Source organism: Pleurodeles waltl, chromosome 3_1 (assembly GCF_031143425.1).
Source record: "Pleurodeles waltl isolate 20211129_DDA chromosome 3_1, aPleWal1.hap1.20221129, whole genome shotgun sequence".
Taxonomy (NCBI): Eukaryota; Metazoa; Chordata; class Amphibia; order Caudata; family Salamandridae; genus Pleurodeles; species Pleurodeles waltl.
Genome location: NC_090440.1, coordinates 1,034,050,636 through 1,034,076,363, shown reverse-complemented (window position 1 = coordinate 1,034,076,363; position 25,728 = coordinate 1,034,050,636). Strand labels below are relative to the sequence as shown.

At 45.0% G+C, this 25,728-nt stretch overlaps 1 protein-coding gene across 2 annotated transcripts in view; it reads left to right on the top strand.

The window, feature by feature from the left end:
• The window catches only part of LOC138284950 (protein mono-ADP-ribosyltransferase PARP14-like), a 1,156,311-nt gene that overhangs the window by 380,482 nt on the left and 750,101 nt on the right, over window positions 1-25,728 (top strand). The window lies entirely within an intron of this gene.

The following is a 25,728-nucleotide window of genomic DNA, read 5'->3' as shown; positions in this document are numbered from 1 at the left end:
AAAATTTACCATTGTTTCCACAATTGGCACACCCCTAGCACACAGATAAGTCCCTTGTAAAAGGTACCAGTGGTACCAAGGGCCCTTTGACCAGGGAAAGTCCCCAAGGGCTGCAGCATATGTTGTGCCACCCTAAGGGACCCCTCACCCAGCACATGCACACTGCCATTGCAGATTGTGTGTGTTGGTGGGGAGAAAAAGGCAAAGTCGACATGGCATCCCCCTCAGTATGCCATGCACACAAAATGCTGCCTGTGGCATAGGTAAGTCACCCCTCTAGCAGGCCTTGCAGCCCTAAGGCAGGGTGCACTGTACCACAGGTGAGGGCATAGCTGCATGAGCAATATGCCCCTACAGTGTCTAAGTCTATTCTTAGACATTGTAAGTACAGTTGTGGCCATATTAAGTATATGGTCGGGGAGTTTGTCAAAATGAACTCCACAGCTCCATAATGGCTACACTGAATACTGGGAAGTTTGGTATCAAACTTCTCAGAATAATAAACCCACACTGATGCCAGTGTTGGATTTATTAAAAAATGCACACAGAGGGCATCTGAGAGATTCCCCCTGTATTTTACCCAATCCTTCAGTGCAGGACTGACTGGTCTGTGCCAGCCTGCTGCTGAGAGACAAGTTTCTGACCCCCTGGGGTGAGAGCCTTTGTGCTCTCTGAGGACAGAAACAAAAGCCTGCTCTGGGTGGAGATGCTTCACACCTCCCCCCTGCAGGAACTGTAACACCTAGCAGTGAGACTCAAAGGCTCAGGCTTCGTGTTACAATGCCCCAGGGCACTCCAGCTAGTGGAGATGCCTGCCCCCTGAACACAGCCCCCACTTTTGGCGGCAAGTCCAGGGGAGATAATGAGAAAAACAAGGAGGAGTCACCCACCAGTCAGGACAGCCCCTAAGGTGTCCTGAGCTGAGGTGACCCCTGCCTGTAGCAATCCTCCATCTTGATTTTGGAGGATTCCCCCAATAGGAATAGGGATGTGCCCCCCTCACCTCAGGGAGGAGGCACAAAGAGGGTGTAGCCACCCTCAAGGACAGTAGCCATTGGCTACGGCCCTCCCAGACCTAAACACACCCCTAAATTCAGTATTTAGGGGTTCCCCAGAACCTAGGAAACTAGATTCCTTCAACCTGAAGACGAAGAAGGACTGCTGACCTGAAGCCCTGCAGAGAAGACGGAGACACCAACTGCTTTGGCCCCAGCCCTACCTGCCTGTCTCCCCACTTCAAGAAAAACTGCAACAGCAACGCGTCCCCCAGGGTCCAGCGACCTCTGAAGCCTCAGAGGACTACCCTGCATCTAAAAGGACCAAGAAACTCCTGAGGACAGCGGCCCTGTTCCACAAAGACTGCAACTTTGATACAAAGAAGCAACTTTTAAAGACCACACGTTTCCCGCCGGAAGCGTGAGACTTTCTACTCTGAACCCGACGCCCCCGGCTCGACCTGCGGAAAACCAACACTTCAGGGAGGACTCCCCGGCGACTGCGAGCCTGTGAGTAGCCAGAGTTGACCCCCCTGAGCCCCTCCAACGACACCTGCAGAGGGAATCCAGAGGCTCCCCCTGACCGCGACTGCCTGCTTCAAAGAACCCGACACCTGGTAAAGACACTGCACCCGCAGCCCCCAAGACCTGAAGGATCCGACCTCCAGTGCAGGAGCGACCCCCAGGTTGCCCTCTCCCTAGCCCAGGTGGTGGCTACCCCGAGGAGCCCCCCCTGCCTGCATCGCTGACGAGACTCCTGGGTCTCCCATTGAAACCTATTGCAAACCCGACGCCTGTTTGCACTATGCACCCGGCCGCCCCTGTGCCGCTGAGGGTGTACTTTTTGTGCTGACTTGTGTCCCCCCCGGTGCCCTACAAAACCCCCCTGGTCTGCCCTCCGAAGTCCCAGGTACTTACCTGCTGGCAGACAGGAACCGGGGCACCCCCTTCTCTATTGAAGCCTATGCGTTTTGGGCACCACTTTGACCTCTGCACCTGACCGGCCCTGAGCTGCTGGTGTGGAAATTTTGGGTTGCCCTGAACCCCCAACGGTGGGCTACCTTGGACCCAAATTTGAACCCTGTAAGTGCTTTACTTAAGTGAAAAACTAACAAATACTTACCTCCCCCAGAAACTGTTGAATTTTGCTTTGTGTCCAATTTTAAAATAGCTTATTGCCATTTTTGCCAAAACTGTACATGCTATTGTTATGATTCAATGTTCCCAAGATACCTGACTGAAATACCTTTCATTTAAAGTAAAGTTTGTAAATCTTGAACCTGTGGTTCTTAAAATAAACTAAGAAAAGATATTTTTCTATATAAAAACCTATTGTCCTGGAATTGTCTTTGAGTGTGTGTTCCTCATTTATTGCCTGTGTGTCTACAACAAATGCTTAACACTACCCTCTGATAAGCCTACTTCTCGACCACACTACCACGAAATAGAGCATTAGAATTATCTCTTTTTGCCACTATCTTACCTCTAAGGGGAACCCTTGGACTCTGTGCATGCTATTTCTTACTTTGAAATAGTACATACAGAGCCAACTTCCTACAATGGTGATTCGCCAATATCAGGTCCAATAGAGCGAAGTGCCTACTGAGTTTTTTTTTGGGTTGATGGGGAGGACTAAAATGCATTTCTCTGTCATTTGCGGGATCTCCCAGCCTGTGGCTCTACTCAGTTGGGCAAGAACTTCTGTTTAATACTTGTTTATGGAAGGACAGTGACACGCCATATGAACAAAGTCAGCAGTTTGCGTGGAACACCTTGAACATCTCTGATCCCTTGAGAGGTATGTAGCTTGGGGACATGAATCTTGTCATGAAAAATGACCCAGAGCGCTCCGGCCCTCGTTTTGATTAAACATAGCCCTTCGTGGCCCAAGGTCTATGATGGTTGGCTGACTGCAGACTGAAGGATGTCTGACGATTGGCATATCCTAATGCGCAAGACTACACTTTCTATTCTGCTGCACACAAAACCTACACTCGCATTGACCACGTCTTAGCAACTCCAGCCCTACACACTCTTATCCAGGACACTCACATTGCGTCAGATCACTTTTCAGACCATGCCTCACTGTCTCTTGTGATGTGTCTGCACTCCTACCAGACCAGGACGTCACGCTGGCGCCTCAGAGACAGATTGTTACACTCCTGCCCCATAGTTGAAGCACTGCGCAAAACGATCACTGACTATATACGTACCAATGACGATGGGGAGACACCTCTCTCCTAATCTGGTAGGCCCTGAAACTGGTAGTATGAGGGGAACTCATAGCTGTATCAGCGGCTGATAACTGCCACTGGAAGGAGAAGCAACAAAACCTAGAGGAACAGCGCTATGAAAACACAAATTCTACCTGGGGATAACCGCCGTGGCCAGATGCTGGCACATAACCTTCGGGCTAAAATCCACACTGAATCTGTTCAAATTATTCACACCATCCTGTCCACCGAGATTCACTCTGTGACACAAATTGCTCCAGCCTTCCAACACTTATACAGCACACTTTACAGAGCAGCCAACAGAATAGACACCAACCCCACTGATTACCTAGAAGCTATTCCGCTTTCTCCCCTCCTGCAAAGCAATAGCGACAGACTGGAAGAGCCCAGCCGGATCAAGGAAGTAATCTGCCATTGCCCGCCTCAAACCTGATGGCTCTTCCCCACATTTCTATAAAATCTTTTGCCAGGAGCTAGCCGTACAGTTCACTCACCTTTCAGTTCCTTTGCCGACACAGGCTCCCTCACAAATACAATGTTTAAAGCCTCAATATCGTTAACCAAAGCCTGGCAAAGACCCAGCCCTTTGTGGGTCCTACAGACCTCTCTCTTTTGAACATCAGTGCCAAGCTGTAGACTGGCATTCTAGTTCGTCACCACCCCTTAATGTCTGGCCTGGTTGTTCTAGACTAAGCGGGCTTCATACCCGCCTTCCAGTGTGCCGATTACACCAAGTGCATCCACCAGCCAATAGATAAAATACTCAGATCTCGGTCGATGCTGAAAAGGACTGGCCATACCTATTCGAAACCGTGAGATGAATCAGCATTGGGGACAAATTCTGTATATGGGTTTGCTGTGCTTACAGTAGCCCCTGACCATCGGTAAGAGTCAATGGCGTACAATCCCAACCCTTTCCTGTTCATCCCCCTCACCCATCCTATTTGCTTTATATATAGAACTCCTTGTACACAGAATCAGGTCCAACTCGGCAATTTCTAAGATACCTTTCGTCGGAGACCACTACCTCATCAGCCTATATGCTGATGATGTGATTCTGGCCACTACTGCTCCAGCCTCTTCCCTCCCTGCACTGGTGGCAAACCTCTAGGCATTTGGAGAGGTATCCAGGTTTAAAGTCAATATGCTTCTACCTCTTTCATACCCTTTCAGTAACCCCATTGAAACATACCCTGCACTCTCTATAACTGGAACTCAACAAATTCAAATAGGATGATAAGATCCCTTGCCTCCAGAAGCAACTACTTTACCGCCTGCCGCAGGGAGGTGGTGTTGCAGTATCATTATTAGCACGCTACTACCAGGCCTCGCAAGTCTGTATCCTAGAAGAGCCGAGCCAGTCAACCTCTGAGAAGCCCTGGTGGTTCATAGATCTGTCAGTAGTGGATTCTCCCATATGGAAGAAGGCTTCCCCGTATACACTCGGCCTGGGGCTTATACTCCCTCCCGTTGGCAAGCTCAGTCTTTAAAGTGTCGGATGCAGTGGTAATTAAAGCTGTCCTGACCTCTTTCCCTTCCTTCACTCATGACTCCAATTTTATCCAACCCAGATTTTGCCCCAGGGATGCAACATGAACAGTTACGATACTGGCAGGAAGGTGGGTGCAAAGGCCTGGACTGCATATTTGACTAACATGGAATTAGCCCATTTGAAAGCGGATTGTACCATAGAAGAGGCAGACCATATCCAATACCTCCAAGTGAGATATTGTCATGCAGCCCTTAGTCAGAGCCCATGCAGACCCCCCTCACTTCCTTTGAAAAATGGATGTTCCTCAAAGAGAACGACAAGTGACCTTAGCACAGAGCTTTGCACTCTGCTGGGTAAAGGAACACCACCATTTAAGTCCTCGGGCAGAATAGATGGGAGGCTGAGCTGGGTAGAACGCCTTCTCCCAAAGGCCAGGAGGATATATACTACAGAGTGTGACACTCCGCACACAATATGGCTTGCACCGAAACAAAGTACAAGATAGTATTTTATTAGTACCTGACCCTGGCACGGCTACAGACATGGAACCAGACGTGTCCGAAAGAATGCTGGAGAGAACGTGGGGGCACAAGAATCTTGCTCGATCTTCTCTGGCACTGCTCGGAATTGGGTTGGTACTTTGATACTACAATCCTGAGATTCCTACCCTTACTATCCAGGTCTCCCTAACCTTTAACCTAGCTTTTTAGCTCCCTGAAAGAAAAACAAATGGCCTTGGCACTAGGAGCTGCCCACCAAATGATCCTTTCCTTATGGAGCACTAATGGGATTCCTGATTACACAGCTTGGCTCCACAAATTATGGATTGTATTAGGAATGGAAAAGCTACCTTTAACTGTTGAACTGTTGAAAAGAAGGACGACTCCTATCCCGAACTCTGGGCACCAATCATAAACATCCTCTCTTCCGAATTCAACGAATTAACTTGTCCAACGTACCAATTGAAAGCTCTGTCCCCACCTAAGTCCCCCAGGCAATTTGGAACGCCCACCCATGTGTTAGCATGCCATCACTGTAGACCACTATTACTGTATATCATGGAGGATTTTAAGGGGAGGGAGGTTATTGATTTGGGGTACTGTTTGTTCTGTTTTGAAAATGCCATAGTGATGCTTCCGCCCCTAGGGTTAAAGCTATACAGCTGTGTTATTCACCTCCTTACAACTTTTGCCTGACACTTCCAGCCCCCTGGGTTGTAGGAAAGCAGCTGTGTACGTTTCGATCTTAACATGGCTATGAGTAAATAGATTTAATCAAAATATTTTTCGTGAATATTTTTTTGTCATATTAAGTTTTATTTTTTTTAACGGATTTTAATAGTTTCACAGTAAGAAACCTAAGAAAAAACCCAACAAACCATGCGTGTACATGACCCAAATGGCGTGATTCTGAACAGAATGGTACTGCAACATTTATATGTGTGATGCATGCTAATCCCTATAGACTGTTATTTCAAAGGAGTGACCAGCGGAATTTCTGAATTATTGGATTTATAACTTGAGGATTGTATCAGACTTTTTTCCAGTGATTGGTTTCTCTCACTGAGGCCAGATACTTCCTTTGGACTACGGTCACTACCTGTTTCTGTTACTGCTTGCCACTGGATGGTTTAAGCAGCCTTTTGCTTTATATATTACGGTGCCCGAATGTATTTGTTGGGTGTGGTGCTTTATGTATAAGACTTGTATATATTTAGAGTTTATCTGGTGTTTTAGTCTTTCTAGCTGCACAGGTAATTCGTTGACACTATGATTTAATTATTTTGACTATATTAAAAGAAATTAAGTTTCAGTGAGAAATTGAGGTTTTCGCTTGGATAGTTGTGTCTACATTTTTTCCTTCTGGATATCTTCTTTGTTGTACTGCATGCTAATCCCTAGGCAACCCCCCACATAGTCCCTTCCCATATCTCTTCTCCACGCAAAAATGGTAATAAGTGTTCGATGGCATATGTTGCTGCAGATACACATGTTGAGCACAGTCCGCTGCCTGGTGTTGGGCTCGGAGTATTACAAGTTGTTTTTGTTCGAAGAAGTCTTTTTTGGTCACGGGACCGAAGGACTCCTCCCTCTTCGGCTCCATTGCGCATGGGCGTCGACTCCATCTTAGATTGTTTTTTTCCGCTGTCGGGTTCGGACGTATTCCTTTTCGCTCCGTGTTTCGGTTCGGAAAGTTAGTCAGAATCTCGGAAGAAAGCGTCGGTATTGTTCCGTTCGGTATCGGGATAGTTAGGTACATCGACACCGATTATCGGAAGACTTTGGGGTAGCTTCGATCCCCCATCGGGGCCTGGTCGGCCCGACCGCGTGCGACATCGAAGCCGATGGAACGGACCCCGTTCCGTTTCTGCCCAAAATGTCACAGTAAGAACCCTTATACAGATCAGCACTTGGTCTGTAACTTGTGCTTGTCCCCCGAGCACAAGGAGGATACCTGTGAGGCCTGTTGAGCCTTCCGGTCCAGAAAAACACTCCGGGACCGAAGAGCCAGGCGTCTACAAATGGCGTCCACGCCGACAAAACAACGTTTTGACGACGAAGAGGAAACATTCTCGGTTCCGGACTCAGAATCCGGAGACTCCGACGTCGAACAACAACAACAAACAGTGAGTAAGACGTCGAAAATAAAAACCATCGAAAAAACAAAAGCCCAGGGGACGCCACTGCCAACAGGCCATGGCTCGACCCATAAAACCGGCGAGCCGTCGAAGGCGCCCAAAAAGGGCACGCCCATAGCGAAGACACCCGACTCCGGTCGAGGGACCGCCATGGAGCAACCTCGGAGCCGAGATAGCGGCTCCGAGAAGCAAAAACAAGATGCCGGCACCGAAAAACATCGGCACCGAGACACACTACCGAAAGCCACAAAAATTCAGTCGGTACCGAAGCCGAAAAAAGATTCACTCTCGGCGCCGAAAAGTTCCACACCTCCTTCCTACACAGAGGAACAAGGAATAAGTGGCCAGATGCACAGATTTGGACAAGAGCTCCAAAGTGTAGAATCAGACTACACACAAAAGAGACTGTACATCCAACAAGACACAGGGAAGATATCAACCCTTCCCCCAATAATGAGAAAAAGAAGGATTGGATTTCTCAAGGATGACGCACAACCACAAGCCAAAGTGGTTAAAAAAGTCACGCCTCCGCCCTCTCCACCACAACAGGCATCGCCGGCACAAACACCGCCACAAATGCACTCACCAGCGCAAACTACTATAAGTCAAGATAATCAGGATCAAGACGCTTGGGACCTATACGACACCCCAGTGCCGGACAATGATCCCGATTCATACCCCACAAAGCCGTCACTGCCAGAGGACAGTACCTCATACTCGCAACTGGTGGCTAGGGCAGCAGAATTCCACAATGTCCAACTGCATTCCTATCCTATAGAGGATGATTTTTTATTTAACACCCTCTCGGCTACACATAGCCAATATCAATGTCTCCCAATGCTAACAGGGATGTTACGGCACGCAAAACAAATTTTTGAAGAGCCCGTAAAATCAAGAGCCATCACCCCAAGGGTGGATAAGAAATACAAACCACCACCCACAGACCCAGTGTTTATTACTTCGCAGTTACCACCTGACTCCGTAGTAGTAGGGGCAGCTCGCAAAAGAGCAAATTCCAATACATCTGGCGACGCCCCACCTCCGGACAAAGAAAGCCGAAAATTTGATGCGGCAGGAAAAAGAGTCGCATCACAGGCAGCCAACCAATGGCGCATCGCAAATTCCCAAGGGCTGCTAGCCCGATATGACCGCGCACACTGGGATGAGATGCAACTTCTCATAGACCATCTTCCCCAGGAATACCAAAAAAGGGCGCAGCAAATAGTTGAAGAGGGACAAACGATCTCAAACAATCAAATCCGCTCTTCAATGGACGCAGCCGATACTGCAGCAAGAACAGTCAACACTGCTGTCACCATAAGGAGACACGCTTGGCTCCGCACTTCAGGGTTCGAACCTGAAATCCAGCAGGCTGTCCTTAATATGCCCTTCAACGAAAAACAACTTTTTGGCCCTGAAGTGGACACAGCCATTGAAAAACTTAAAAAGGACACAGACACGGCCAAAGCCATGGGCGCACTCTACTCCCCGCAGAGCAGAGGCTCTTTTAGAAAAACGCCATTTAGAGGGGGGTTTCGTGGCCAACCCACAGACACCACCAGCCAACAAACAAGAACCACACCATATCAGGGTTCATTCCAAAGGGGAAATTTCAGGGGATATAGAGGGGGTCAATTCCCAAGGAGTAGGGGAAGATTCCAGACTCCAAAAATACCTACACCTAAACAGTGACTTTCAAGTCACACAACCCCTTCACTCAACACCAGTGGGGGGAAGACTAAGCCAATTCTACCAATATTGGCAGCAGATTACAACAGACAATTGGGTACTAGCAATAATCCAACATGGCTATTGCATAGAATTCCACAAATTCCCACCAAACATCCCTCCAAAAACACGCAAAATGTCACCACAACATTTAGAACTTTTAGGACTAGAAGTTCAAGCACTACTGCAAAAGGATGCAATAGAGTTAGTACCAGTACAACAAAAAAACACAGGAGTTTACTCCCTGTACTTTCTAATTCCAAAAAAAGACAAAACATTAAGACCAATATTAGATCTCAGGACACTAAATACCTACATCATATCGGACCACTTTCACATGGTCACACTACAAGACATCATTCCACTGCTCAAACAGCAAGATTACATGACCACATTAGACATAAAAGATGCGTACTTTCAGATACCGATACATCCTTCTCACAGAAAGTACCTAAGGTTCGTATTCAAAGGAATACATTACCAATTCAAGGTGTTGCCATTCGGAATAACAACTGCACCAAGAGTATTCACAAAATGTCTAGCATTAGTAGCAGCACATATCAGGAGACAACAAATACATGTGTTTCCTTACCTAGACGATTGGCTAATCAAAACCAACACAGTAAGAAAGTGCACAAACACCACATATGTCATACAAACCCTTCACAAACTGGGTTTCTCCATCAACTATACAAAGTCACACCTCGAACCGTGTCAGACACAACAATATCTAGGGGCAACCATCAACACATCAAAAGGAATTGCCACTCCAAGTCCACAAAGAGTTCAAGCATTCCACAAGGTAATAAGTGCTATGTTTCCAAACCAAAAGATACAAGCAAAATTTGTGCTAAAACTTCTAGGCATGATGTCATCATGCATAGCCATTGTCCCAAACGCAAAACTACACATGCGACCCTTACAACAGTGCCTAGCATCACAATGGTCACAAGCACAGGGTCAACTTCTAGATCTGGTGTTGGTAGACCGCCAAACATACCTCTCGCTTCTATGGTGGAACAGCAACAATTTAAACAAAGGGCGGACATTTCAGGACCCAGTGCCTCAATACGTTATAACAACAGATGCTTCCATGACAGGGTGGGGAGCACACCTCAATCACCACAGCATTCAAGGACAATGGGACGTACACCAAACAAAATTTCATATAAATTACCTAGAACTCTTAGCAGTATTTCTAGCGTTAAAAGCCTTTCAACCCATAATAACACACAAATACATTCTTGTCAAAACAGACAACATGACAACAATGTATTATTTAAACAAACAAGGAGGAACACACTCAACACAATTGTGTCTCCTAACACAAAAAATATGGCAGTGGGCGATTCACAACCACATTCGCCTAATAGCACAATTTATTCCAGGGATCCAAAACCAACTAGCAGACAACCTTTCGCGGGATCACCAACAAGTCCACGAATGGGAAATTCACCCCCAAGTTCTGAACAATTACTTTCAAATTTGGGGAACACCCCAGACAGATTTGTTCGCAACAAAAGAAAAAGCAAAATGCCAAAACTTCGCATCCAGGTACCCACACCGCGAATCACAAGGCAATGCTCTATGGATGAGTTGGTCAGGGATATTTGCATACGCTTTTCCCCCTCTCCCTCTCCTTCCATATCTAGTAAACAAATTGAGTCAAAACCAACTCAAACTCATACTGATAGCACCCACATGGGCAAGACAACCTTGGTATACAACTCTACTAGACCTTTCACTAGTACCGCATGTCAAACTACCCAACAGACCAGATCTGTTAACACAACACGAACAACAGATCAGGCATCCAAACCCAGCATCATTGAATCTAGCAATTTGGCTCCTGAAATCCTAGAATTCGGACACTTAGACCTCACACAAGAATGTATGGAGGTCATAAAACAAGCTAGAAAAGCTTCCACTAGACACTGCTATGCATCTAAGTGGAAAAGATTTGTTTGCTACTGCCATACCAATCAAATCCAACCATTGCATGCCTCTACAAAGGACATAGTGGGATACTTACTACATTTGCAAAAAGCAAACCTCGCTTTTTCATCTATAAAAATACACCTCGCAGCAATATCTGCTTACCTACAAACTACTCATTCATCGTCTCTATTTAGAATACCAGTTATTAAAGCATTCATGGAAGGGCTAAAAAGAATTATACCACCAAGAACACCACCAGTTCCTTCATGGAACCTTAACATCGTCTTAACAAGACTCATGGGTCCACCTTTTGAACCCATGCATTCCTGTGAAATGCAATATTTAACGTGGAAAGTCGCATTTCTCATTGCAATCACATCCCTCAGAAGAGTAAGTGAAATACAGGCATTTACCATACAAGAACCATTTATCCAAATACACAAAAATAAAATAGTTCTAAGAACAAATCCAAAATTTCTACCAAAAGTAATCTCACCATTCCATTTAAATCAAACAGTAGAATTACCAGTGTTCTTCCCACAGCCAGATTCCGTGGCTGAAAGGGCACTACATACATTAGACATCAAAAGAGCACTAATGTACTACATTGACAGAACAAAGCTAATCAGGAAAACAAAACAACTGTTCATAGCTTTTCAAAAACCACACATAGGAAATCCAATCTCTAAACAAGGCATTGCTAGATGGATAGTCAGATGTATTCAAACATGCTATCTTAAAGCCAAGAGAGAATTGCCTATTACACCAAAGGCACACTCAACCAGAAAGAAAGGTGCTACAATGGCCTTTCTAGGAAACATTCCTATGAGCGAAATATGTAAGGCTGCAACCTGGTCTACGCCTCATACATTTACTAAACACTACTGTGTAGATGTACTAAATGCACAACAAGCTACAGTGGGCCAAGCTGTACTAAGAACATTATTCCAAACTACTTCAACTCCTACAGGCTAAACCACCGCTTTTAGGGGAGGTAACTGCTTTATAGTCTATGCTCAACATGTGTATCTGCAGCAACATATGCCATCGAACTGAAAATGTCACTTACCCAGTGTACATCTGTTCGTGGCATTAGTCGCTGCAGATTCACATGTGCCCTCCAGCCTCCCCGGGAAGCCTGTAGCCGTTTAGAAGTAAATCTTGAATCTTAAACATTTGTACATTTGTAAATAATTATTATAAACTTTTTATGTACATACGTATTCACTCCATTGCATGGGCACTATTTATAGCAAACAACTCCAGCCTCACCCTCTGCGGGGAAAACAATCTAAGATGGAGTCGACGTCCATGCGCAATGGAGCCGAAGAGGGAGGAGTCCTTCGGTCCCGTGACCAAAAAAGACTTCTTCGAAGAAAAACAACTTGTAATACTCCGAGCCCAACACCAGGCAGCGGACTGTGCTCAACATGTGAATCTGCAGCGACTAATGCCACGAACAGATGTACACTGGGTAAGTGACATTTTCATTATCTCTGTGTTTCCACTGTAACAAAAGGTCTAGCTCGTATAATAAGTAACAGTCAGGATAAACTCATGATGGAAGACCGATCCCGCGAGACATGGTTCCCATACTAGTCAGACACAATTGGTAGTTCTCAACCAGTCCCTCCCATGCATTGGCCATATCTAATGGGCAGCGATCACTGCTGGCTTTAAGCAGTAAGGATTCACCTTTGTTTCCAGCCCACTTTAAAAACTCTCTTGTCCATGTAGTTACCTTAGGGCCCGCTACTGATGTCCAATTGCAAGTTATTTCTCTTTTGGCTACAATAAAGTCCAAGTCTAGTAATTATTTGGATGTGTGGGGAAAGTTACTCAACGGGCAGAATGAAGGGTCCTGTGGAATGTCTCTTTCTACTATTTCCGATAAAGAATTAGTGATCTCTTGCCAGTAGTGTATAAGATACGGACAAGACCACAACACGTGGAAAAAGTCTGCCCTAGAGGCGCCACATCTTGGGCATTTTGCATCAGTTGAGTTAAACATTGTATTAAGTTAAGCCCTATGTAAGATATAAAAATGTATTAATTTGAACCTAGCTATCCTGAATATTCTTGGTATCCGTCTAGGATGGTCATCCAGCTATTCATAGAGGTCTCTATATCGTCTTCCCATTTCTGATGTGTTGATAACAGTGGTTGGAGGATATCGGTTCGGATTCTTCGATAAAGGCAGGTAACTGCTTTAAATGTGCCAGGGACAGTTGCTACGTACAAGCATCCGCTGTGTGTATGTGTGTGGTTCAACTAGGTCTGATCCCCAATGCTTTATCACTGGAATCGTCAGTGCCCTATGGAAGACAAAGTGTTGTGCATGTAAGTCAAACTTTGTTTTCAGGTCCTCAATAGAAGTAGTGTGCCTTATCTGTTCAGGTCGCCTATCGTGGTGATCCCTGCTTCTTTGAAGTGTGGGAGCCCATTCCAGTTGCACCACGTGAAAGGAAAGACAGAAATTCTGTGGTAGATTTGGGGAATATGTGGTTTTAGGCTTTGTTTTTTGCAAACATCTACACCAACAGTTTGCAACTACTTCATATTCTGTTGATAGTGTCTGTTTCAAGCCCAGTAGCAGTCTGAGCATTGAGGAGTTATCTGGGGTACTCAGGTGCAGTTCATGGTCGGGGCGCTGATGTCCCCTTATCCACTGTGTAAAAAATTGCAATTGTGCAGCAAGGTAACAGGTTTCAAAATCTGGTACTGTGTGTTTCAAAATCTGGTACTGCTAGGCCTCCAGCACCAGTGGGTCTTTGTAAATTAGTGAATATTTGTCTGTGGCTCGCTCTCCATGTAAAGGCTATGGACAGCGAGTCTAGCTCATTAAAAAGGACACAGGATACTTTGGTAGGTAAATTCGTAAAACAGTAGAGCAGCCGGGGTAAGGCTACCATTTTAAGAAATGCTATCCTACCCATTACCGATAAAGAGAGTCATATTGTGTTTTAAGGTACTAATCTCTCAGCAGATATTGCCATCCAAGATGGGGGAAGGAGTATGGTAAATTCTTGTTCCCAGATATGTTATGCAGTCGGTGCCCAAGGTTTTCCCTCTTGCCATATGTTTAATGGCAGCTCTCACCTCAGGCAATGTAAAATCTCTTCCTACTTGCTCGGCTTCTTTGGGCGATAGTAAAGGAAAAGGAATCGGTGTGAGGAATGTGTCGGTTTCTCTCGAGGTTACCTGTGATTTACTTTAGTATAGGGGCGAATAGTAGGTATAAAATGCCCTATTAATGTCTGTCTGTGTAATAGTTCTCCTAATTCCGCCTCTATTTCGACTATGGAAGTGCCTCTTTTGGTGGGGCTTGCTAACCAGGCTAGTAATCGACCGGCCTTATCTTGTTACATATAGGCCTTGATCATGTAATTTATGTAATCGGAGCAACAAACGCATTCTGCTTTTTAGGCTACCTTCTCTTTAGCTTCTGGGCGTGTCGGCTGATCGACTAGGGCCTCTGGCCTGTTATGTTCCAAGTATCTTAGAGTGCCTTCAGCAGATAATACCTCCTCTTAGCAAGGTTCTCCTGATCCCAACTATCTCAGCTGTCCTCTCAAGACTATTTTAAAGGCATCCCTTTCTATGCTTCCTGTATTAGTAGCTTCTTTATTATCAGAGAAATATTGTTGTACGCAACGTTCTATTTGTACCCTGAATTGAGAATTTAAGTCGTCTGGGCTCACTTTCCAAGTAGGACCAGGACCGGTAGGTGGACCCTGCCCATCCAAACCAACATAATTAGTAACATTAGGTTGGGAACGCTCACGCTCGGTCTAAATGGAGTGGGACAATGGACCATTGTGGCCCACCATAGTAATAAGGTGGTCCCCCATACCCCCAAGGCAGCTATACTTCACATTGGACATGCCGTGTGTAAGTAGTAGTAACAATCAGTAATAATTATGCATTGTTTTGCTGTGATTTAATGTGGGGTTAAGATTAGAGTAGTTTCAATGCAAATTCAGGGTTATATCGTGTGTGGTGTGCAGACGGCACCAAGTCACTACGATGCTTAATCCTACATTAGATCATCTGCAGTTCTGGCTATAATCGGCAGCACAGAATCTGAGTCTGAATGTTCAGACGAGATAGGGCCGTTGCTTGGGAGAGAGTTGTTGTTGTCATCCACCGTGCCTGGGTTTATGGTCGATGCAGTGGGACTGACCGGTGCTCCCACCCGCAAAGCTGCTGTGTCTTCAACTGCTTGCCGTTGAACACATTGGGCCTCCTTGGCAGAGGGGGAACCACCGGGTTCAGTTCGTGGTCTCATATGCTGTTGCACCAGTTTTGGTAGTTGAACGTCTGGTTCACCTCGGTGTTCCCTTTGTGGCTGACGTTCAATCCATGCTTCCGGCAGTGTAGTGAAGAAATGGGTTAGCATCTTGCGTTGCTACTCTGATTTGGGCCAGGAATAGTATTGTATAAGCCAGCCCCATTGGTTTCTGTACCTCGTTTGTATAGTCAGGAAAATCATAATTTTGCTGTTGCCTACGGTAATTTCTCCTTGTTACAGGCTTGAGCTAGGATAGTATGTCTGTCCCTACAATATACCAGTTTGGCTACTACAGGGTAAGGAGGACCTCCAGGGAGAGGCGGGCGGGCAGGTACTCTATGGGCCCACTCTAGGGTAAAGAAAGAGGAAAGATCTATAGGAGCAAGTTTATGTTTAATCCACTTTTATAGGAAAGATACCATGTCCCGACCCTCAACTTTTTCAGGTAGTCCAACTATGCATATATTATTTCTTCTTGAGCAATTTTCGGCATCCTCTGATTGTCATTTGCGGATGCGGACCTTATTTTCCAGGGTAGACAATCCATTTTGTATCAGCAAGGTCAGGGGAAGTTTCTGAGCTCATCCTTTCAACTGTTGTAACTCAGTCCACCAACTTACAGTGGTCATCTTCAGTGTCACAAATTTGGCACCCAAGGTGTAAATTTTGGTCTCTAGTGCCTCTCCGTTGCAGTAATTGCCTGGAGGATGTCTTGCAATGTTGGGCCTCCTGTCTCAGTTTGCGGGCAATCTTCTAGATGGATAGCATTTTCTTCCCTAAGAGAGGGAGGGCGGGTGGTCCCTGGATCTCCTATTCGCTAACTTGCCCATTTTAGCTCGCTGTACGATAGTTTGGGCTGTGATGGCTAGTGCTGGTAGGGTTAGTGTCCAGTAATATTGAAGCAGGGATCCTGGTTGGAATATCAGGCTAGGTGATGACCAGTGGGGTGTGAGGAGGATATGAAAGTTGCCCTGTCAAAATGCCGTATTCCCACAGAGTCTGGTAGTAGGGACTTCGGCACCGAGTACTTCGCCTCCAAGCCGACCAGCTTCCACCTCTGCTTCAGTGCCGATAGAAGGACACCGACTGAAACCGTCAGTGCAGTAAACAAGGAGCCAACTCCTTTGGAGCACAAAGACTTTAGCCAGTCTTCAGCCATGGCATCATTAGTTGAGCCTATTTTGGAGAATATGGACACTCTACAGCGCCAACTCCATATCCAGGAGGGTAGAGGGGGCATTATTGCTTCCTCCCATCACGCTCAAGAGGAAACTGCCCTTCCTAGAAGCTTTGGACACCACCACCGGCAAAGAAAGTCACTAAGGACAAGGCTACCACCACTTCTCTCAAGCCTTCTCTTCTTCCCCCTCCTACTGATCCACTCTCTCCACCCCCTCCACTCCATGCTTCTCCTCTAACCTCTCCCCTCCTAATTCACCTGCCTGTCCTGCTGCTGGAAATCTGACTTCTTAGGGTTCCCCTTTATTTATTGGGGAGGATTTGGGTGGGACACATCAAGACCCAGGTCCTTGGAACACATATGACCCCGATCCCATGATTAGTACAGACCCATATTTGCATGACCCTCCTGACCAGGGGATACTAACCCTACCTGGAGGTTGTAGCTCTGGCAGATGCCTTCCATAATGTTGAGCTGCACAGGGACCCCATTGATCAAGCATTCCTTTTCCATACCCTAATGTCCACACAAAGGGCTATCCAGTTTCTCCCCATGCTCCCTGGCATGCTCCATCATTCAGACAACATTTTTAAAGAACTGGTCTGCTACAGGGTTATCATCCCTAGAGTAGACAAAAAGTATAAACCTGCTCCCTCTGATCCACTATATATCACATCCTAGGTCCCGCCAGACTCCATAGTGGCCACCACTGCACCAAAATGGGCCAATAGTCAGGCCACAGTGGACTGTCTTCCCCCAGACAGAGAGAGCAAAAAGCTAGATTCTGCTGGCAAAATGGTGGCTGAACAGACAACCTATCACTGGTGCATTGTCAATTCACTAGCACTGCTAGCAAGATATGATTGAGTTCACTGGGATGAAATATAGAAGCTCCTCCAAAATCTCCCAGATGAGCACCGCAAAAAAGAACAACAGATTGTTGCAGAGGGGTAAACAATCACTAATAATTCTGTCTTTTGTGACCTGAATGCTGTAGACATGGCTGCACATAGTATAAGCACCAGTATTCTAATAAGGAAACACACCTGGCTTCGATGCTCTGGCTTCAAACCAGAGGTCCAGCAAGCGGTTCTCAAAATGCCCTTTCGACAAGGAGCACATTTTCGTCCCTCAAGTGGACTCCACCTTTGAGAAAATAAAAAAAGATGCAGACACTGCCATGGGTGCACTTCAGGTGATTTCAAATCAACAGCCTCAGAGGCCTCTACCCCAGTCCAGACAGCCTTCAACCTTATTTTCTCAGGCTTCTTCAGGGGTGCCTATAAAGGCAATAACTCCCAAATCAGAGGTAAGAGCACCACTACTCACAGCTTTACCTCTACGTCAAAGTGACTATGCCTTAACATCACCTCAAACCAATGGGACCTTTCCATTATCCAACATAGTTACTGTCTAGCGCTCATTACCACCCTCCAAATATTCCTCCTCGCTCTCACAGGCTATCCCAGGAACACCTTCCACTTCTTATTCAAGAGATACAATCTCATCTTTTCAAAGGGAGGGGCCATGGAGCCTGTTCCATTGCAACACCAGGAAACAAGATTATACACCCTATATTTCCTCATCCCCAAAAAGGATGGCTCTCTCAGGCCTATTCTGGATCTCGTACCCTTTTAAACCACTACATTCTATCATAACACTTTCACATGGTTACTCTTCAAGACGTTATTCCCTCCTACAACAGGGTGACTTTATGACAGCCCTAGATCTAAAGGATGCCTCCTTCCATATCGCCAACCACCCTGCACATCGAAAATACCTAGGATTCATAATTGCAGGCAAACACTACTAGTTCAAGGTCCTCCCTTTCGGAGTCACCAAAGCTCCCGGGTCATCACAAAGTGCTAAGCAGTAGTGGCAGCACATCTCACCAGACACAACGTACACGTGTTCCCTTACCCAAACAACTGGCTCATCAAAGCCAGCACGCTACTACAATGCCAAAGTCACACTCAGATGACAGTGGACCCTTCGCACACGTTGGTATTCGCACTCAACTTTCTCATAGTCCCCCTCCAACCTCTTCAAATACAACCCTATCTAGGAGCTATTCCTAATGTGGAAATAGGGATAGCAAACCCCAATCCTACTCAGGTTCACAATTTCCTGTCTCTTCTTCCCCTGTTTCAACAGAATTGTACATACATGAGTCTGTTAGGGATGATGGCCTCCTGCATTGCCATCATTCCCCATGCCAGACTCCACATATGTCCACTCCAGCAGTGTCTATCTCATCAGTGGCCTCAGTCAGAGAGTCACCTGGAAGATCTAGTGTTGTTAGACTGCCATACTCACCACTTTCTATAGTGGTGGAACACCACCAACCTGTTGAAAGGGCCGCCTTTTCTGCACCCTGTGTCTCGGGTCATTATGACCACAGATGCATTACTGATGGGTTCGGGTGCTCACCTTCAAGACCTCACAGTACAGGACCTTTGTTTTCTCTTTCACCATATCAATTACCTCGAGCTTCAGGCAGCAGCTTTAGCCTTGAAAGCAATTATTCATCACCTCTCTCACACAGTTGTCTTGGTTCATGCAGGCAACATGACAGCCATGTATTATCTACAGAAATAAGGGGAGGGGACAATATGGAAATTGGCTCTTCACCACCACATTCACCTGATGGCAGAGTATCTCCCAGGAACGGGCAACGACTTTGCAGACCTGCTCTCCAGGAAAGAGCAATGAGTTCACAAATGGCGAACTCCACCAGCAAGTCCTTCAAAAATACTTCCTAATGTTCGAAACTCCTCAGATGGACCTTTTCGCCACAACAGAAGACTCCAAGTGCCAAGCTTCGCCTCCAGGTATTCACACCCTGTATCCACGGGCAACAGCTCAATGGATGAACTGGTCAGGAATTTTTGCATACGCATATTTACCTCTCCCTCTCATTCCATTTCTGGTTTGGAGTATTAGTCAGACATCTCTGACCATGATCCTTAAAGCTCCCATTTGGGCGCATCAGCCATGATTCACCACACTTCTGCCCCTCTCAGTAGTTCCTCACAATAACACCGCAACAGGCCGGACCTTCTCACTCAAAATCAGACAGATCAGACATCCAAACCCCAAGCCAATCAACCTTGCGATATGGCTACTGAAGTCATAGAGTTTGGTTACTTATGATTGCCTGCAGAATTTATGAACATTCTCGTGGGAGCTCGTAGACCCACAACCAGAGCATGATATGCTGCAAAAAGGAAACGTTTTGTATGCTACTGCCAACACAAATATATTAATCCCATTAAAGTTACTGTGCAAGACATTGTTTGTTACTTGTTTTACTTACAAAAAGCAAATTTAGCTTACACTTTCATTCGCTTACATCTCTCAGCTATTGCTGCATATCTACAGAACAGACAACATACTTGCTTGTTCAGACTCCAAGTCATCAAAGCTTTCTTGGAACACCTTTAAAGGGTTATTCCACCCAGAGTGCCTCCTGTACCATACTAGAACCTCAATATTTTGCTTACCAGGCTCATGGACCCTCCTTTGAACCACTTCTTTCATGCCCTCTTCGGTATCTTTTTTGGAAAGTGGCTTTCTTAGTTGCTGTCACATCACTCTGATGTGTTAGTGAGCTCCAGGCCTTAACCTTGGAAGAACCTTTCTTCCAAATTCATAGAGACAAAGTGGTCCTATGCACAAACCCGAAGTTCCTTCCTAAAGTGGCTTCCCAATTCCATATCAAGTAATCCATTGAAGTGCCAGTCTTCTTTCCGCAACCTGACTCAGTTGCAGAAAGAACCCTCCAAACTTTAGATGATAAACATGCATAGATGTTTTACATTGATAGAACTAAAGACTTTAGGAAAACCAAACAGCTCTTTGTAGCTTTTTCATTACCTCACAAAGGCAATCCAATATCCAAAAACAGCATAGCTAGTTGGATAGTGAAATGTATACAGACTTGTTATGCCAATGCTAAAACTCAACTTCCTGTCACTCCCAGAGCACACTCTACCAGGAAAAATGAAGTCACTATGGCTTTCCTTGGAAACATACCCATAGCTGCCATTTTTAAGGCAGTTACATGGTCAATTCTACATACATTTACAAAACATTATTGTGTGGACGTACTTGCACGCCAGCAAGCCATTGTAGGCACAGCAGTACTAAGAACACTTTTCCAGTCAACTGCAACTCCCACAGGCTTGTCGCAGCTTTCATGGAGGGACTGCTTTACAGTCTATGCAGAGAATGTGTGTCTACAGCCACCCCATGCCGTTGAACAGAAAATGTTAATAACCTAGTAAGCTTCTGTTCATGGCATGTAGTGCCGTATATTCACATGAGCCGTCCCTCCTCCAACCCACCCTACTTCCCCCCCAGACGCCTGTGGCCGTTTGTTACTTTTATAATTGTATATAGTTGTACATATACATTAGATTTGCATGGACATTTGTCTCTATACTTCCTCTACACTCCTTTTCTCACCTGCCTGCAGGAAATCAATCTAAGGAGTCGATGCCCATGTGGAGCATCACTAAGAAGGAGGAGTCCACTTGATCCCGTGACTCGAAAATGCTTCTTTGAAGAAAAATCAACTTGCAGCACTCTGAACCCAACACTAGATGACAGGTGTATGCAGAGTAGGTGAATCTAGAGCACTACATGCCATAAACAGATGTTTACTGAATAAGTAACATTTTCTTTTTTCCCCAAAGCCTGATCTGGGCAGATACATGCTCCCCTTCTGTTCCAGGTAGTTCTACTCTGCAGGCTTACACTTTGTTAGCTGGGAAAGCATCTCTGCACCTTTAATACTTCTGGATAATGCTGCTTTCTGCTAACTCGAGGCACAGGCTCTACTTATTGAAGACTGGATTTTACAGGGGGAAAGCCAGTTAGCCTACCTTCTTACTAAGGTGGCAATGTAAAACAAGCATTTGCAATGCACTAGGGTCTCGCATTTGTCGGAGTTACAACTGTTCACAGTTGTAAACTCCCAAACGGATTTTCCCTGCATTAAAAGAAAAAAACAGTGCGATCTCGCTGAACAGTTTACTGGCAAAAGTGCATTAACAAAGCGCTCGACTTCTGCCCAGCGAGATCGCGCTCTGAAAACAGAGAAAAAGTAGTCCACAACCCCAGCGAGCCTCGCATGTTTTCCATACTTGGTTGCTGCGCTCGAGGAGGGCTAACCACGGAAAAGGCATGAGGTATGCATGCCTTCCACTAATAAAAAGAAGCAGATTCTAACAGGCAAGCCAACATGCCAATGAAAGACCCTGACGTGACGTCGATGGGGCTCTGAGCCCTTTTCTAATACCTTAAGCGTCTCACTAGCGATACGCATGCACTAACGCATGCGACGCAGGCTCGACCCTAAAAATGCCTGTGTCCCACTTTTGGAAGTCATCTGCCACCAATCATAAGTCAAGCAGTTGCCTAGTATAGGAAGTTGTAGCTGCTTTTGACTATATGGAGGAAGTGCGCTTTTGGTGCACCCTCTTTCTAGTGGGTTGTGCACTGCATTGGTATGGGACCAAAATAGCATATTGTGTTTTTGTTATTGATATTCTGACAACCAACCATTTACCATTAAACATCAAGCAAAATCATTCACCACCTCCAGTTGTCTTGCAGATTGTTGAGTCTATTGGAAGGAAACAGAAGTCAGATGTGAAACAGTGGATTAGGGCAGTATGGCAAACCTTTCTCAAACTAATCTAAGGCTTATAGTTAAGTCTTACATAGTCACAATGGAGAGCCCAACATACTCCACTTTATTTCTGTTTCCATAAACCTCTTACAGAAATCTTTTATCTTTGTACTTTAAAAGGTCTATTCTAATCAGTCTTGAAAATACAGACTCCCCTTTCTTCTCCATTTGTGCCGCTCAGAGCTCCATTGCATGAAATGCCTACTCCTTTCTTTGCCTATACAGAATGGAAGGTGTGCTTCAGTTAAAAAAAAAAAATGGCTTTCGATTTTTCCCTTCACCTCGTTAACTACCACTCATCTTCCAGACATTTGAATCAGGTGTGCTGCTTCCCAGCATGGTTCAGTCTTACTACAGGGCTTTGTGGCACTATCCACCGCACTTATGGCAATATAGCACTTAATAGTCCATGGCAACTACACCTTCAAATGGCTTGCAATGCCTGAAGCCACCCTATCTTCACTGAATCCTCCCAAATGGTCTTGGATGTAGGTGGCCAGTTAACACTGTACACTAACTTCATGGGATCAGGAGTTAGGCCTCTAGCGGCTTACGGAGAAAACCTCTGTCATCCTTCTTCCTGTGTTTAGATTATCTAAAGGATACACATATTTTATGATCAGTTAGCTTCTACTTCTCATCTCCCCCAGCTCAAGCATATATAACAGTACTGCCTTGCATCCTTTGGTGAGTTGATAGGACTGGAATTGCACAGTAACTGGCTTAGAACAATTTGTGATAAGCTTTCCATAGCTATTGGTTTATTTCTAGATAACTTTCAATCCTATAATCTCTTTTCTTCTTAACATGTGCTTTCAGAAACTGCATGCTGCTCCCACTCCAAATAAATACACATGCTTCACATCACAACTGGTTGGAAGAAAAACTTGCACACAACCTAAGGCCCATTGGTAGAGAATGTTACTACCTTCTTGTCGGCAAGATGCATACAAAATGTTTCTTCCTAAATGCCGACCAGCAAGTGTACAACACAGTCAATGCAAATACCATGGGAAACTTAAGTCTAGATTTTCTTTTAATCTCAGTGTTTTAGCTCTGTAAGCAGTCTCTAGTTGTCATAAGTATTTTGATTCTACAGGCTATTTAAAACTGACTGTGAAAAAGCACTGGTTTAATGTTAATATATCACATCAACGTGGCCGAGAAGAAAACTAAAACTTTAATGCGGATCTCACCAACTACATCACAGAACATATGCTGAATACGTTCCATATTGATAGAGGAGCCTTTGATCTATAAGTTAAGGCATGCTGTACTGCAGCCACCCTGAAACCTCTGAAAGCCCTTATGCCATTATAATTTGAAACAGGGGAATAATTCTAGATTTTCATCAAAGTTCGATCTGGTCACAGAAGAAAGCTTTAGCTCCAGGAATTGAATAGGTCCGTTGGTTTCATTACCCCCTGTAATATTTACATGCAGTTTTCCTTTTTCCAGTTACACACTCCACACTTGGCTGCCTTGAAAATGTCTTTGGAATGTGGACAGAATCCTAATGGTGCAGGCAATAAGTAAAATCTCTGCAGCACAGTTATTACCCTGAGTTTGAATGCACCGTTTGCCAATTATGGTAATGCAAGACAAAAGGCTATTGATACAATTGCCATATCAAAAAGATAGTGGCTGCTGATAAAAAACACACAATGCATGCTTTCCTTTTTCATAAGAGAAAGAATATCCAGATATTGGACAGACATAACCCCCAAAACGCTTTTGACTTTTGCAGTGGCTTGATAGGATGGCGAGCTCAGTATTAAGGGCCATATGTACGAACACATTTTCCCATTGACACAGAATGGGAAAAAACCCTTTGCTACATCTGGCCCCAACTTCTCTAAAGCACAATATCACCAAGCCTATCTTAGCTGAGCTTTGAACCAGCCAAAGGGCATTATTCAGCCTGGAGTATTGTAATTCTAAACAACCACCTAAACACCAGCGATTTTGTTTAATTCTATCTGTACTACAGTTCTGCAACATCAAGAAACTCCACTGCCTTCATCTTTCCTAAAAAAATATCATCCCAATTTCCAGTATAAAAATAACATAACTATTCTGCATTATTATTATAAACATCCCCTCTAACTTTCAGGCCTGAATCTGCATTATTATTATAAACACCTCTCTGTTTTCCATGATTACATTTTGAACATCCTCTGGCCACACATATGGGTCTCTCCAAATGCATACATTGGTTCAGCCCCTTCCTCTAATGACTGTGGTTTCACATCTTTCCATGTGCTGGCGACGTCACTCATAGCCACTATGAGACCCAACGATGGCAGAGCTAGGTTGCACCTATCACTGTCAGTATTAGCTGTAATGTATATTAGAATTACCTGGGGTCTCTGGGGAGCCTCCAATCTAACTCCCGCCTCACGCAAGCAAGTCTCCTTCCCGAAAGGGAACAAGTTTCTCATAGGCCCAAATAGTATGCATGAAATTGCTCCCTGAGTGAAACATTGAAGATCTTCCGCTGCCGGCACCACACACATCCTCCACAGCCTATCCCGTGTGTAAGAAGCCCTACGTAGGTAATTCAGGTGTATGGTCCTAAACTGTAATGCAATTGCAGACTTTCAGGGGATGCATCAGCCTCCTCCCAGTCTCCCTCATCCTTCTTGATTTGAGTGCCATTCAACAGTATCAATCACCACAGTCTTATTGAGGTCCTTAAGAGTAGTCGTACCTTCACAACAGATTAAAAATTCCTGAACCATCACGCCATGAAAGAGCGCACATTGATCAGAAATACCAAAATGAATTTCTCCTGCAATGGACCTCATACCCTATTCATGTTACATGAAGAGGTTCTCAGGGGTCAGGTTCTGTACCTGTCACATTGCTTTGTTAATCTTATACATAAACAATATCATAATATTAATAATGGAGAAGGGAGGCTTTGCCTTAGTCTAGTATACTGGTGATTTGCAGCACCTCATTGCAAGACATCTGCACACTAAAGTACTGTCTTTCTACCATGCGCAAATTGATGTCTTTGAACTATGGCAACACCATGACTCACACTTTTAAAAAAAACTTTACCTCTGCTCTGACTGAGGAAGTCGGATCACTGGATGTGTGGAGTGAACTCCATCTTTGCATGTCTTAACTAATCAAAGTTCTCCAGAGGAACTCTTCACTGCTTGAAAAATCATCAATTATTTCAGAAACCCTTAAATTGTTGGTATGACCTAATACTATCCTGGATTGTCTATTAGAATATCATCCAAGTGGGCAATATTTCATACTCTTTCACTGCAAAGCCATTCTATATTCTGCTCCCATAATAGTTTGCAAAACTAGAACATTGTGCCACATATTTCCAGTTTGCAGTATCACCTTGGTGCCACCTAGAAGCCACATATCAGCCACATTCAAACCTGCTATGTAGCATATTTAAATTAATCCACCATCAACATAGGGAGTACCATTGCACTGCTCAAAATCTATATTTATTATTTTTGACAGTTCTGTCTAAGTGATGCATCACATCTCTGTTGTTGTTACTATTCA